Source organism: Delphinapterus leucas, chromosome 4, assembly GCF_059928025.1.
Source record: "Delphinapterus leucas isolate spDelLeu-1000000601 "Yukka" chromosome 4, BTC_Dleu_Yukka2, whole genome shotgun sequence".
Lineage (NCBI taxonomy): Eukaryota > Metazoa > Chordata > Mammalia > Artiodactyla > Monodontidae > Delphinapterus > Delphinapterus leucas.
The window spans coordinates 33,343,591-33,357,811 of NC_143132.1; positions in this window are offsets into that span (position 1 = coordinate 33,343,591).

The following is a 14,221-nucleotide window of genomic DNA, read 5'->3' on the forward strand; positions in this document are numbered from 1 at the left end:
CCCCGTTTATGCAGCTGTGACATGTGATAGTGACTCTCAGGAATGAATTAAAAGGACAAAAACAAGCTGCAACATCATAGTTACCTGCTTAAAACAGGCTAGCTTTTCACTTTTTTCATTGCAACAGTAACAGCCATTCTCAGGAGATGCAGTGTTTTGGTTTAAGGAATTTTGTAGAAAGCATTAGCACAGAACACTCACATTCAAATGGAATACTTAGGCAGCTTCACTGCCAGCATTTACCAGAATAGAAAATAGGACAATGAACAGGCAGAAAGAGAAAACAAACAAACAAATAATGTAGGCACTGAGATTTATTTAATACTATTAAGAAGCTCTCTATGTTAAAGCACTCCATTTGGACCAAATTTAAGACCACCCCACAGTACAAATGGTGTGCAGGGTCAGGACAAAAGGTCTGCAGGATCAACAGACATGACCCCATTGATATGACAGCCCTCCTATAGACCATCTTCTGAGTAACTGGAATCCCCAGTCCTCCACCCAATTAACCCTGATTCTGCTCTCCAGGTCTGTGCAGATCTCTTTTCCAGGGCAGTCCTCCAGAGGGTAGACTTCTGAGGCCCAAGGGAGGGCCCAAAGGATATTTTTCTGGGAAAGGGGATTGGATAGAACTTGGAGGTCCACATGTGACTTCTTGAGACCTTTTATCATGTAGGATGGAGTCAAAGGTAGGATAAGATTTCCTTGTATTTTCAGGTTCCAGCATGGAACTCCAGAGACTACTAGAATTTCAATTTTTAACCTGGTCTTCCCGGTCATTATGAAGGTATATTTCCAAGGTAGAAGGCTAGATATATTGTATTTAATGATTTTATACCTTGATTTAAAGCTTTTAAATATTTAGACATGGGATATACAGCCCTCCCTTGGTACTCTTGACCCAGACTCCAAAATTGTCAGGCGTAGGTAGGTCTTCAGACTTGTACTGGGTGGGCCAAAATGTTCGTTTTTATTTCCATAAGATGGCTCTAGTAGCCCTTAGTTGTATTTAACTTCATTTGAAACAATTTTGATAGATTGTATGTGACAGCTGTCATAGCAACATGCATTTAAAAACAAAAAAGACTTATCAAATCGGTGAATTTTTGTATAGACATTTTAATATTGAAGATGGAAGAGAAAAAGCAACATTTTCATCATATTATGCTTTATTATTTCAAGAAAGGTAAAAACACACTGAAATACAAAAAAAAAGATTTGTGCAGGGTATGGAGAAGGTGCTGTGACTGATAGAACGTGTCAAAAGTGGTTTGCAAAGTTTAATGCTGGAGATTTCTCACTGGACAACACTCCATGGTCAGGTAGACCAGTTGAAGTTGATAGCGATCAAATCAATACAAAAATTGAGAACAATCAACATTATACCACGTGGGAGATAGCCGACATACTCAAAATATCCAGACCAAGTTTTGAAAATCATTTGCACTAGCATGGTCACGTGAATTGCTTTGATGTTTGGGTTCCACATAAGTTAAGCGAAAAAAACCTTCTTGACCATATTTCCACATGTGATTCTCTACTGAAACGAAATGAAAATGTTCCATTTTTAAAACAAATTGTGACAGGTGATGAAAAGTAGATACTGTACAACAGTATGGAATGGAAGAGATTGTGGGACAAGTGAAATGAATCACCACCAACCAAACCAAAGGCCGGTCTTCATCCAAGGAAGTTGATGCTGGATATATGGTGAGAGTGGAAGGGAGTCCTCCATTATGAGCTCCTTCCGGAAAGCCAGACAATTAATTCCAACAAGTACTGCTCCCAATTAGACCAACTGAAAGCAGCACTTAAAGAAAAGCATCTGGAATTAGTCAATAGAAAACGCATAATCTTCCATCAGGATAATGCAAGACCGCGTGTTTCTTTGGTGACCAGGCAAAAACTATTACAGCTTGGCTGGGAAGTCTGATTCATCTGCCGTATTCACCAGGCATTGCACCTTCAGATTTCCATTCATTTCATTCTTTACAAAATTCTCTTAATGGAAAAATATTTAATTCCCTGGAAGACTGTAAAAGGCACCTGGAACAGTTCTTTGCTCAAAAATATAAAAGGTTTTGGGAAGATGGAATTATGAAGTTGCCTGAAAAATGACAGAAGGTAGTGGAACAAAAGGGTGAATACATTGTTCAATAAAGTTCTTGGTGAAAATGTAAAAAGTGTCTTTTATTTTTTCTCAAGAAAACAAAGGCACATTTTGGCCCACCCAATAATTACTGTACATAAAATATCAGTTCTTCCATTTTAGTATCTTGATTCCCAATGCCACCATTTGATTCTGTTTTAATACCATCAATTCCCAATGAAATCTTCTTAGTACAAGACCCTGATTATTTCCCACTTGGCCTATGGCACCTGCTTAGAATGTGATCTCCGCATCATCATCTCATTCTTCTTCCAACCCAGGCTTCTACTTTGCTAGTTAATTATATTTAATTAAAATTAATTAACATAAAATCTGATTAATAATATTCTGTATCTTAAAAAAATATGATTCTCCCCTGATTAAAGGGCTACATTCAAACTCTTTAACATGGGACAAAAAAGCATATTTGAGAGTCTCGTGTTTGCCCATTCTCTGTGGTCTCTCAGCCTCCATGTCTTTTTTTTTTTTAGTTTATTTATTTATTTATTTATTTATTTAGGTTGCCTTGAGTCTTGCTGCACATGGGCTTTTTCTAGTTGTGATGAGCGAGGGCTTCTCTTCATTGTGATGCGTGGGCTTCTCATTGCAGTGGCTTCTCTTGCTGTGGAGCACAGGCTCTAGGCACTCAGGCTTCAATAGTTGTGGCATGCAGCCTCAGTAGTGGTGGCGCATGGACTTAGTTGCTCCGCAGAATGTGGGATCCTCCTGGACCAGTGATCGAATCCGTGTCCCCTGCATTGGCAGGTGGATTCTTAACCACTGCGTCACCAGGGAAGTCCCTCCATGTCTTTGCAGGCATTGCTTCTTCTACCTGGAAACTCTTTTCTATTTTCTCAGCTTGAATAAATCTTATCCTTCAAGATTCAGTTCATGTCTTCTGTCCTCTGGGAAGCTTTGCCTATGTAACTCAGACTAAGATAGGTACCCATTCTTTGTGCTCCCACCTGTGCATTTTTCCATTAGCACTCAATACTGTTATTGATTTTCTTGTCTGTCAACTCTAGAGGCTAAACAATTTGAGATTAGAGGATGTGTTATTTCACTTTATTCATAAAATCATTTACAAACATTTGTTCAGATCTGCTCCAGTCCATATACTGTGCAAGTAACTAGCCATGTAATGATAAAATACACAGGTCCTGCCATTGTGGATGCAACAATAGAGCATAGTTACAGTCACTAGACACTGAAATGTGGGTTTAGATGGGATTAAGTATAGGTTGTCATGGCAACTCAGAGGAAGGCCACCCAATTCATCTGCCTGGAAGAGAAGGCATCCTACAGAAAGTGGGCCTGGGCTGTGACCTGTATAGGATGAGTGACTGGTAGGCCCAATGTCTGTTGCGTAACACGCATATAGGATACTCTTCATAATCACTACTTTGGAACAATCAAGAATGTAACAAATTTGGTGTGCCCTAGTGTGGACTGCACAAGTTATAGAACAAAACAAGGTAGAGCCAGAGAGATGAAAGAAAAGGTCCTTATCAGAATTAGGACAAAGTCACTGTCTAGCCACTCTAAGCTGAGAAAACATATTCAGTAGAGTCAAAGTAGGGACTGGGAAAATGTGTAAACCATTTATCTCAGCATTTCAGAAATGAGGTAAAGTCTGTACAAGCTGTTGCAGCATCCATTCCTATTTAAAAGACTTGAGTTTATAAATGAACAATATACATATAGTACAATTCACAAGCTATGTTAAAGAAAGTAACTACTTTACTTCAACTTTTTGGTTCATTGGAATAGAAGTTTACCCTTTCCTTACCTCTGAAATACGTTGAAAAAAAAAATGTGCCAGAAAAAATAATCCAAAAAACGGTAACTGTGAGTGGGTGTTGCTTTAATCAGTTACACGTTGGAATAAATTAGCAATTCCTAATGTCTCTCCATACACAGATTTACGGTAATTGCATAGGACTGTTTAAAATTCATTCTATATGATGAGTTCAGGTTTTCTCAACTATTTCTTGATTATGCTCATAACATAGTGCATCAATTTAAAAATACCAGTTATTGTTAAGAGATGGAACTATACTAGTTAAAACTGATATAAATTTGCAGCCCACGTTCCGCTCCCCCCTCTTTTTTCTTAAGGATGAGATGATCAGTAAACGGAACCTTGTACTGAATGAAGCAGAAAATGTGGCCATTCCTGTGTAAACATGTCATGGTTAGCATGGCCTCTTCCTTTTCTGAGCAAATTACAATTTGGGGATATATAAAACTAGCCCCTAGTGAATCTTTGAGTAAATATAATTGGATCTATAATAAATCATACCATGAGAATAAGGCTTTGCTTACATGACTACCGCTGATTTTAGTGATGTCATTTCCCAAAGCAATCTGAATAATAGTGATACTGGTGGATCATATTGAGTACACTAGGTTTAATGAGTTAGTTCAGGCCATGCCTTGGACCTAAGTCAAACATTTTGTCAATGTAATTCACTAAAGGCACCCTGTATAAAAAACATTTTTTGTATATAATCAATAAACCTTTCTGAATATATATTGAAGGAGAAGAAAATCTTAAATTTGTTTGAAAATATAATTTGGGAATGGATGTCAAGGGCCAATCAACTCAATTCAGCACAGAGTTAATATATTTAAGCAAGTGTTCCTTAAAATTTACACAGTTAAATTTCTTTGATTAAAAAACTTGTCCTTGTATGTTTCATAAATTTTAAAAAGGCTAACTAAATATATTAATGTTTGAGCCACGGTTTACAATATTTTCTGAAGAATATGTTTCAAAATCTACACATTTTGCTTTCACTTGAAAAAAATTCCTATTTATTTTTTTGAAGTGGAAGCCTACATAGTTTGAATTATTGTTCCATTATTTTCTGCAATAGACAAATTGAACCTTGCTTTCTAATCGTGATTTGTACAGCTCTTTTATGTGTGCTCACATTCAAATTTTATGCCCTACTCTGTTTTATAACCTACTGTATAATAGTTGACTCCTAGATTAATGTGTCTTCATAGCAAGATTCAACAAAGGATTTAATATGGACTCTAAAATTCAGACAGATATTAACATTTTAGTGATATTTTAATGTCTGCATGTAGTTTATTGAAACAGTAGTAAATTCACGATAACATAAATTCCAAGAGTTTTCATTAGAAATGATACAAGTTAAAGTGTCTTTGTCTTTAGTTGTGACCTATTTTACAATGAGTACATTATTGTCTCAAAATTAAGGAATACAAACAATTTATGAAATGTGTTCTTTCTTAAAATATTTACACTATAATAAAGAATCAAACTGGAAAAAAACATCAAGCAGAAATCGTTTAAATGTTATAAAACATAACATTTTAGTGCAATAATTGCTCTTACTGTTTGTTATATATAAGAACTGTATTTCCAGTATTATTTGAAATGAATTTCTGCTTAGTACTACAAATATTTTTAAACAAAAATTTGAACATTTCTTTATTTGCAGTAGTTCTTTTTGTTTTGTGTATAGACAGGAAATAAAAGAAAATTATAAGGCCATTTTATATTTCTATATCTGAATTTATTTTCGCTGAAATTACTCCATCAATTTGTAAGAATTGTTCACATAATTCTCAGTAGATAAGCTGGAAGGTGAGTTACATAAAGAACTCAACCATGTAAAAATTTTCTTGTAAGCCTGAAGCTATTTTCTATATAGATTTCTAAAATTACTTTTCAAGATATTTATTCTCCTTGCATTAATTGTGGTAGGTGTATTTTTCTACCTAGCCTCTCATAGTTCTTTTTAATAGGTCTAAGTTAACTGTTAAAAATGTTGAACTCGATTAATAATCAGTAGTTAAAATATAAAATTAGATTTAATTTTTCTTGCAGTATTAAACTTTCAGCAAGAGTAATGTATAACTTATATGACATAGTATATACAAACTTAATGAAATGAATATTTTCATTTCCCAAGATATCCATTCCAGTGTGGCTCCTAGTTACTAGAGACAGTGGGCTCTTAGGAAACAGTCATAGGCTTCTTCCTGCACATAATATGGAGATTTGGGAGCATGATCTCATATCAGTGGGATCACTCACAGCCCCTGGAATGATTTCTCTGTCATCTTCCATTTTATACCCCATAATGCTGCTTGGGTGATCTTCTACAATTTAAATCTGTTAATGTCAGTCTCTAGCTTAAAGTACCATTGAGCTGGGATTGATAGTCTAATCTGAGGAACATACAGAATCAAGCTAGTCAATTGCATATCCTGCCTTTTGCACATGTTCATTCATATCTCCTCTGATGTTTTGCCTATTCTGCTCCCCATTCCTAGAAAAAGTATCTCCATCCTGCTTGGCTCTTGTGCATCCTTCAACACTTAACTCATGTGTCATTTTGTCTGGGAAGCCTGCCAGTCCTCATCCAGACAGAGTTAGTTGCCCTTGCTCTGTGTGCACAGAAGCACTCACTGGGGTTTGAGGTGTGAAAATAGTTTGCCAGAAGAAATCTTACAATATTCATAAGGCTCAAGGCTGTCTTCATATTTCTGGGCATCTCAGTTCCTCAGAATAGCCCTATCCCTGGGTAAGATGTTTCTTCCCTGACTCCAGTGGCTTTTGCTTCAATCAAATTCCTTACAGAAAACATGAGCCAACCTCCAGAGTCAGTCTTGCTTTGGCTGGTAGAAGAGGTGGGGTTGAATCTGGAATTAGCCAAGTCAATAAATCCCTTCTCCATGAATGGGGAATGGGGATACAGAAAATTTTAATGAGTAATTTTTTTTGTTGTTATCTGTTTGTTTTGGCCTGTACATCTAACGTATAAACTCAGGAGATTTGGGCTACTATGTTTTGTTTTGTTTTTTTAAGTTTTTTTTTTTTTTTTAAGGGGGGAAGAACAAATGTATATTTACAGAGTTTGCTATATTAACCTTCTTTTTTTTTTTTTTTTTTGTGGTACGCGGGCCTCTCACTGTTGTGGCCTCTCCCGTTGCGGAGCACAGGCTCTGGACGCGCAGACTCGGCGGCCATGGCTCATGGGCCCAGCTGCCCCGCGGCATGTGGGATCTTCCCGGACCAGGGCATGAACCCGTGTCCCCTGCATCGGCAGGCGGACTCTCAACCACTGCGCCATCAGGGAAGCCCTAACCTTCTTATTTACCATATCTGGTTCTTTTTATTTTTACTATAGATTTAAATCACCACCTGGTGTCATTTCCTTATCCCAATACAACTGTGTTATATTTCTGTTACCAAATACATTACATTTCTCTATGTTTTAGGCCTAACATTACAATTATATACATATTGTTTATACAATTGCTTGTAAAATCAGTTCAGAAAAGAAAGGAGAAGAAATATGCATTTCTTCTGTCTTTTATAATCACATGATTATCTTTACTGGTGCTGTTGTTTTGTTTTGGGAGTTGGTTTTCAGAGGTGACTTGCTATCAGCCTGAAGAAGTTCCTTTAGTACTTCTTGTAAGGTGGATATTCAAGCAACAAATTCTTTCAGCTTTTATTTATCAGGAAATCTCTTTGACTTCTTGTCTCTATTGCTTCTGATAAAAATAGTTATTTTTAAAAAATCAGAATTCTTTTATGTGACGAATTATTTTTCTCTTGATACTTTTAAAAGTTATTTTTATTTTGTTTTGTTTTGTTTGTCTTCGAATTTCAGCATTTTTAATGTGATGTATTTGAGTGTGATTGCTTCTCCTTCTTAGAAGAACAGCCATCTTGGCAACACTGACTCAATGTGAAACTCCTGTGAGGAGTTGGTGTGGGAGGAGTGAGGGGATGGGTTGTGTTTCACATTCCATAGACTCTTGCTGTTCTTACTGAGATTTAGTAGATTTTCTTAAACAAATGTTTCTTCATTTGCTGTATGCCCTTATGACAACTTCCAGAGACTTTAAGTGTTGGTTATTTTTATAATTTTCACCAGTAATCGTTGTTTCCTAGAGGAATGAGTCCATAGGGCTCCTTGTATACACATCATCGACATCCTGCCACTGTTTTTAAGTGCTCCTGAGAGAGGTGGAAGCTATCTATCTAGAGATACAAAAGGAATCAGACATGCAGAAAAAGGAAGAAATGAGAAAGAGAGGGAAACATCTCTTTGGGGTCCCTATGATTTTCACATCCTGGGTTTAGTCTGTGAGACTGAGCTGCCTTCTTGCTACTGTTCTTTGAGACACTGATGTCTCTTTAAAACACACCACCCTTTTTTACTGGGATTAATGTTACTTGTGGGCAACCAAAGGTGCTCTAACCAAGTAAATAATTTATGAATTCAACCATAGAAAGTTTGAAAGCCAAGTAGTAAGGGGTATGGATTCAAGGATGACACTGCCAACAGAGATTTGTTTATGAAATTCATTTTATAACATTCTAAACTTCCCAGAGTTTTCTTGTAGAAAAGAACTCTTCTGATAATCGTTACTCACTAGGTGTATGACCTTGGAAAGCTTCTTGTCTCAATTTTTCCATTTGTAAAATAGATTTAATAATAGTATTAATCAAATAGAGCTGTCATGAAACCTAAATGAATTAAGGCATATGAAGTACTTTTACCAGTGCCCAGCATAGTAAGCATTCAAGTCTAAAATTCCTTTAGCAAAACTTTGGGGACAGTATCCTTAACACTTGAAATAGTTATAATAAAAACAATAGTGTGACTGCATTAATACACTGATAATATCTATTATTTTTGTTTTAATTACATCAATTAAATCATTTAATAAATTTAATTCTACTTAACTAGATTCAAGGCAGGACCCTAATGCCCCATACTGTTTGTTACTAAACACTGAATCCCATGTAAAATTCTCAAGTCAATTGCTTCTAAAAAAATTTCTAGTAGTATTTCACTTTTAATTATAATAAAATTAAATAACTTTTTTCATACCCATTTAACTGCATTTAACCATATTCAGTCATATCCGTTCAGTATTTACTGAATGATAGCTATTGAAAAGATATAGCTGCATGGTCAAACCATAATCTATTCCGGTAAACTGGGACTGTAGTTAAGTTGACAAGAGAAAATATCATCATTCTAGATGATGACAGTGCACATGTATATTCTGGGAAAATTATTGTTATTCTAAACAGACAGTTTTAGAATCTGACAAGTTACGTAGTTACATCAGTGAAGGACCTGATGGATTTTCTTACTCCCTTACTGAAATTTTTCAGTTACTTAGTCATGTAAGTAAAAGTGTGCCATGTGAGTAAGACCTATAAAAGTTGAAGAAATCTTTGCTGTTTATAGTATGCTATTAAATATACAAGTTTTTCATAGAAAACTATCAAGTCTTTATCCGTATATCAGCTTTAAAGTGAGGGTTTTTTTAAAGATGTTTATTAAAGAATAAGTTGTGGAAATGGGAGAAGGCTGGATATAAACAGCAGCAAATTGCAATAGTTTCTTTTAGTAATCTTTAAGCCTCAATTTATCTTTTTCCATTGTGATGATTTTCTTCATAATCTTGAAATGACTCTTAAAAAAACTATTGAAAATTTTTAAATAAAGTCCTAAAATTTTATTCTATCTTTACATAAAAAATCCATGAAAAAATATTTAATGCCAGGTCTGTGTTGATTTTAAAGGATGTAAAATGCACTAAAATGTATTTAGAATAGAATAGAATTCCTTTTTTGCCTACCTTGTCTACATATTGTAATTATGGGCATTATTAAGAGTACAGATTAAAGACAAAGCACCACATATACTTCATAATTTCAGAGATATCAAGCTATCCAAATGAGCACCAAATCCTGATACTTCCATAATGCAAACAAGTCATTTCCCTTAATATATTTTGTGTCTTTATATCATCAAGTTTCCCCCTCTGAGAATGGAGGAAACAGACTATAAATCAAACAAATAACTTTTGCATGATAGATTATGAAAAACATTTGATCTTTTGATCTTGAAACCACACAGCCAAAATGCTTTTACCTCCTGGCTTGAGTCCCAGACTCCAAGTGTCATTCAAAGGAAACATTTTCATGATATAGTGTTTGATATTGTACATCCTTTTCTAAATCTCTGTGTTTTTTTTTTACTATTGGATTTCTTTACAAGTTTTCTTACACAAAGCAGCAGAATATGTTACCAGAAGGGAAAAAAATATGAAACTAATTAAAACATGATTTCTTCAGAACATCTCAGCTGTAAAAACAGCTAAGACACTGGAGAGAAAGAGAGAGAGAGAGAACTAAAATTAAACAATGTAACAAAATCGCTCACTGTTAACTGCTAGCTATGCACACAGGTTTATGCTCAGTCCCTGGACACAAGTCAATCCACCATATCTGTGAACATCATGAATACTTGATAAACCCACAGCAGCAATACCAGATTAAAAACTGTGTTAACGTTTGCACAAGCAGAACTGCCCAAGGATTTTAACTATCCCGGGGCTGTAACACCACAAAATAGAACATGAGTCTCCTTTTTCTTATGACTTCTGAAATTTCCATTAACTTTTCATACGCAAAAAATGAAAAATTAAAGATATTTTAATTTGCATCTGTTCATTTATTGTTATTTTAAATATCATTTGTTCATATTGAAATGGGTAAAACTATAAGGATATGAAATGAATAGCCATGCTAGCAACTACATTTAATAAATATATATTTTTCTGGGCATTGGGCAAATTTGTATATTACAAAATTAAAACATGTAATATGGAATAGTAAGTATAATTTGAGCAAGTCCACTAGTTCTTTAATGCATAAAATTTGATATATTTAAAATAAGTATATAGGGAAATTATTTATATATATATAGTACTTCCTACTTTATTGAGAAATTACATGAACTTTGCTCACATTAAGTTATAAAATATTCAAACAAAAACATTTAGAAAAACCTCGAGAAAAATACATTTGTAAGTCTCAAATGTTTATTAATTTTTGGAATAGCACACATTTGTTAATTTACTGTTAGTTAAAATATGTATTTCTTATAATGCAGTTTTGTAGAATAAGAACTTGGGACACATGACATTTAGTCTCAGCTTTCTGTCTGCCTAACTGAGTAGCAAACAGATTTGCCTCTGTAGGTCTCAGTTTCTTGATTGGGCGATTTAAAAACGATATGTCTCCTATGTATACAAGCAAATTATTGTTGGTATCAAGAATACCACTGTAGTCACATCCTGCCTTTTGAGTTCAAGCTACAAGACTTCATTCTCTGCGAAACTATCTTTGATGAGGTGTCTGGTCATATTGGTACAGAATCTTGCATTGTTAAGGGTTATTCTAGAACTATAGCAACGTTTGAGGCAGATAGACTTTATGATAAGGCATGATAAGGTAGATAAGTTAAAATCTTGCATCCAGCTGAGCAAGCTAAAAGCTATAGAAAAGAAAAACTCGTAACTTAGTAGATAGTGCTTTTGGACTTTCCTGGGAGAGCTGGAAAATGCCGCTTGCTAGAGAAATTACAGTCTGTGAGGCAGGAGCCAATCAATACCTCTTAGAGTGGAGAAATTTAGAGTGCACTTGCCATTCAGAGACATTTGGGAAATCAGAAGCAGGTCACAGAGAAGGAAAGGAAAACCAGACACTAAAATTAAAAGCAGAAGAATGAGGAGATTCTCAGAAATAATTAGTTGATTACACACAGTCATGGTGGAAGAGGCGAATTATTCAGCCAGTCAGGAATTGCTGGGAGCTGAATTAATGGTCATTGAGACCTTGAAAGCATGATCAAATTTTAAACCACTGACAAATTTTTTTAATCCTCGTTTCTGGTTCTTAAACTAAGTACAGTCTGCATCAGTGAAAGTCCTGGCAGGAAACAGAAACCACACTTAACTGGAATTTTGAAGAGAAGCTAATGTGTGTGTGTGTGTAATGTAAGCATACACACACACACACACACACACACACACACACACACACACACACATCAACAATCCTCCAGGCACTAGCAGCAGCAGGAAGCCAACCATACCCCTGAAGGGACAAGGAGAGAAAACTATGTCACCAGAGCTAGTTGAGAGCCAGGCCACTGAAATGATGCAGTTGCACAGGAGCTTTTGCCCAACCTAGAGGGATCAACCACTGTTGGAACAAACAGGGAGGAAATGGGGATGAAATATCCTGAACTCTGTCCTCAAACCCTCAGATCTTTTGTCTGAGCCTCCCCTTTTTCAAATCCACTTGGAATCCAGAGGACAGGAGAGGCTGGGTGATGTAATTTGCAGAAATCCATCTCTTAGAGCGATAAACAAGGCAGAGGATGTAAGGAATGAGAGTATGTATGTGTAGGGAGTGGCAAATTAGAGGTGGGAATAAAGGTATCCAGTCCAACTAGAATAATCTTTTGGAATCATTAAGTGGTTGAGTCATTAAACTTTTTGATTAATATATAAGAAGGAAAGCTTTATATTGACTTCCACTCTATTGTATTAATTTAATAAAATTCCAAAAAGAATGGGCTTAACCATACATTTTATCATAGGCATAAAATATGAAATTTAATTCTTTGGAAATTAATATTCTGAAAATTAAATATCTATAACATCCCAATTTCATTCTCAGGTATAATATATAGAATACATATATTTATGCACATACATATTATATACAATGCAAATATCCCAAGAATTAAATTACATTATATATATATATATATATATATATATATACACACATACACATACATATATACGATTTTGTTTCTTCAATAGATTCTATTCCCAATGGGAAATCACTTAGAAAAAACAGAGTTCACTGAAATTGACTCCTAGGGTCAAATGTCTTTGGATCTTGTATAAGGTCAAGTGCGTTATGTGAGTGTTAACACAGGAGCAAAAGAGCTTCTAATAGTAAATGAAATAGTTTCAAAGAGTCCAAAATGTAGGGACAAGAACTAGTGATTCATTCTGCTAAAGAGTGATGATGTTTGTAGAGCAAAAGAGATGTATTGACTTATTTACTGATTTGATTCATTGGTTTGGAATGATTTTTTACCCAAGAAGCATTCATGAATGTGCCACAAATACAATCAGAGAAAATGCAGCATCTGCAGCTTGGCAGAGAGTGAAGCTCAGCAGGCAGCTGCGAGTGAAGAGGATTTAACGAAGAAGAATGATTTTTGTAGCAGAAATGTATTACACAGCACAGCACTGTTCTGAGTCAATAATGATGACTAATGAAGACGGGATGAGAATTAGAGTAGCCAATGATGCCTGTGAAGTGAATACAGCAATAGAGAATGAAAAGACACCATGTAACTATAGCTGTTTTCTTTTCCCCCAACTGTGGAGTATTACGGAACAAAAATTGGTGAATGGAGAGGAAGTCACACAAAATAAGCAAAATAAATAATGCATTTCAGTTTGAACAGATATGCAGATAACATACATTGATTACACTATAAATGAATAAAGTAATTTATAAATAATGTAAAATATTAAGGCCCCAATTGATGACTCAGGTAGAGTTGATTGCAAGAAATCATAGTAACAAAAAAAGAGCAGCTGATTCTTGATAAATGATTCTAGAAAATGAATTCATTAGAAAGGTATTGGACAGCCCATAGTATCTCCAAATATCTAGAGAACCAGGTTTAGAGGCCACGCAACCAGAAACAATTACCAAATCATTATGTAGATCTGGTCAACCAAAGACGTAACTGTCCTTATCTCTGGAAACCAGTTGATGCCTCATGAGACAGAGTCATAGGAACTGCCCCTAGCGATGCAGCCATGCCGAGATTGGCCTCTGGATTTAGTAGCCGTCACTCCAGACCCGTCACCAGAAAGCATTTTGTCATGCCCATTCTTTAGGTCACTAGCTTCTGTTTCAGAGTCAATGTTCGATTGGCAGAACCTTAGTCAGGTGTTTGTACTTTAACTGTAAAGAACTGGGAAAGTAAGCATCCAGTATATTCTGGATATGCCTCATTAGCTGGGGGAGTCTTCATAGTATGGAGATTCCAAAGTGGAATGGACAAAGGATGGCAAATGGGTTTTGAAGCAAAGAAGTGAATACTAGAACTAAAATACCCTTGGACGTGACTATTCTTGATGCAAAAGGGCTTATACATGGAGAAGTCTTATGCTATG